The sequence below is a fragment of the Macrobrachium rosenbergii genome, chromosome 57 (genome assembly GCF_040412425.1).
Source record: "Macrobrachium rosenbergii isolate ZJJX-2024 chromosome 57, ASM4041242v1, whole genome shotgun sequence".
Taxonomy (NCBI): domain Eukaryota; kingdom Metazoa; phylum Arthropoda; class Malacostraca; order Decapoda; family Palaemonidae; genus Macrobrachium; species Macrobrachium rosenbergii.
Genome location: NC_089797.1, coordinates 9387895 through 9390394, shown reverse-complemented (window position 1 = coordinate 9390394; position 2500 = coordinate 9387895). Strand labels below are relative to the sequence as shown.

Genomic DNA, 2500 nt, shown 5'->3' with positions numbered 1-2500 from the left:
CATACCTTATAATAAAACAAGTGACTAATTTATATATTAAGTAACAGCAGTCAATATTAACCTGCTGCTACTAGGTATAATTGTCCAGAGAGAGAATTAAAGCAATTTTTGACAGACCCTATTGAGGCTAAATCTTTCAGTAACCCCCTTTTTTTTCCTCTCATGGGATCTGGCAACAATTGCAACTGTTGCCTGAGTTATGCCCGCAACTTCTTTGTTTGCAAACTTCAGATGAATGGACAATTTCTGACCATATCCGTCACCTCTTTCTCGCAAACTCTGAGGGCTGGATCCTGCTCCTCGTAACTGTCCATTCCCCTGAATTGTCATCTCAGTTTTAACTCAAAGAGCGAGACCAAATCTTCCCCATAGGGGTTAGTGCTATCAGTGCACCTCATGCAGTGCACTGTAGGCATTACTTAAGGTTCTTTGCAGCGTGCCTTCGGCCCCTAGCTGCAACCCCCGTTCCTTTTAATGTACCTCCTTCCATATTCTCTTTCTTCCGTCCTACTTTCCACCCTCTCCTGACAATTGATTCATAGTGCAACTGCGAGGTTTTCCTCCTCTTACACCTTTCAAACCTTTACTGTCAATTTCCGGTTCAACGTTGAATGACCCCATAGGTCCCAGTGTTTGGCCTTTGGCCTAAATTCTATATTCAGTTCAAGAACAGATATTGGTTTGCGGACATGACTTCGTCTAAATCCACAGTACTGACATTTTGCATCCGAATCTCTAAAGTGGCTGAATATGTTTGTTTTAGAACAGAGAGCAATCTGCTCCTGACCTAGGTTGTAGAAGTAAGCGGAATTCAAAAGTCAAAGGGAAAGTAAAAGAAATAAAAGAGAGTAGAGACTTTATAGGAAAACGATAAAAAAAAAAAATGTGTAATATTGCGCTCTGAATGCTTTAGGACATGTGGCAGAAAACAATGGCGAAAAGGTTTAGTGTAAAAGAAAGGCAATAACGGAAATCATAAAAAAATTTCTGAGGAAATTTGGATCACATAATGAAGAAAAGAGAGAAAGCGATAAGAACATAAATGATAAAAAAAAAAAAAAATACCGCCTATGTAATATATAAGAACAGATTGGACAAGAAATATTACATAACGAAAAGCGTTTTGGCAAAAACATTGCAAAAAATATATCATTCAAAGAAAAAATGTAACACTCATAGATGACAAATGGAGAATAATGGATAAAGGAAAGGGTGAACTTAAATATGAAAGAAATAAGTAAGAGAACAATAAAAGAAAGAAAGAGATGAAATTGGATGAATGTCTCAATTGGTGCCTGTGAATTTTAGACTGCCAAAGACGCTATAAAAGATTGGTATGAGTATGAAATGACTTCTAGTGTCTTTAACATAAACGGCAATGCAAAACGAATCGTTATCATCTTGATTTCTTCAATACTTTTCGAACACGGTGGAATAAGATAAATAAAAACAGGAAACCTGTTCAGATATAATTTTATCCAAAATTTTATGTATTTAAGGATTCCCCTATTGTGCGGAAAGCCTATCAGTATGTAAACACATACTTATGAGATTCTGAAAGACCAATGAATGTTTTTCAAGGATGATTCTAAAAAAAAAAAAAAAAGATAAATTACTATTTTTATTATTTTTTTTTCGCTAGATATACAGATATCCTGTGGAAAACGTCATATATATAGACTACTTAAGGAAGGAAGGAAGGAGGGAATATAGAATTCAGGCCAAAGGCCAAGCGCTGGGATCTGTGAGGTCATTCAGCGCTGAAAAGGAAATTGACAGTAAAATGGTTTGAAAGGTGTAGAAGGAGGAAAACCTCAAAGCAGTTGCAATATGAAACAATTGTTAGGAGGAGGTGGATAGCAAGATGGAAGAAAGATAATATGAATGGAGGTACAGTAAAAGGAATGAAATGGGTTGCAGCTAGGGGCAGAAGAGACACTGCAAAGAACCTTAAGTAACGCCTACAGTGCACAGCGTGAGATGCACTGACGGCACTAAGCGCCCCCTCCCCGCCCCTGGTAATTAGATATTTAAGAGACATCCTTGGGAAACAGCTCCTCAACTCTGGCCAATGGAAACAACGAAGCGAAAGAGAGAAAATTATATCAATATGCAGATAACAGACCATAAACAAAACAAACAAACGAACAAGCAAGCAAGCAACCAAAATAAAATACATAAATGATAGAAATAGGATGTAAAAGAAAAATCCTAAAAAAATAAAGCATTTATAAAAACGTACAACAATTTCCACCTATATTAATTCTAGAGAGGACTCCACTGTTTTCATCACAAGAAATGAAATCTGAGAGAAGGATGCAGATGAAAATAAAAAAATAAAAAAAGAGAGAAAAGCTAACTTAAAGAGACGAGCTTTAAAGAGGAGAAGCAGAAACGTCTCTGCGAAATAAAGATAACGAAGTATGGACGCAAGAGAAACCTTTCGCCAGTGTTCTAAAAATTATTATTTTTTTTTTTTTAAGGAGGAAAGAGCTCTGAG

The 2500-nt window shown here is 36.4% G+C and overlaps 1 protein-coding gene across 2 annotated transcripts in view; it reads left to right on the top strand.

Annotated features, from left to right (window-relative positions):
* Positions 1-2500, top strand: part of LOC136837106 (growth hormone secretagogue receptor type 1-like) — a 104878-nt gene that overhangs the window by 66384 nt on the left and 35994 nt on the right. The window lies entirely within an intron of this gene.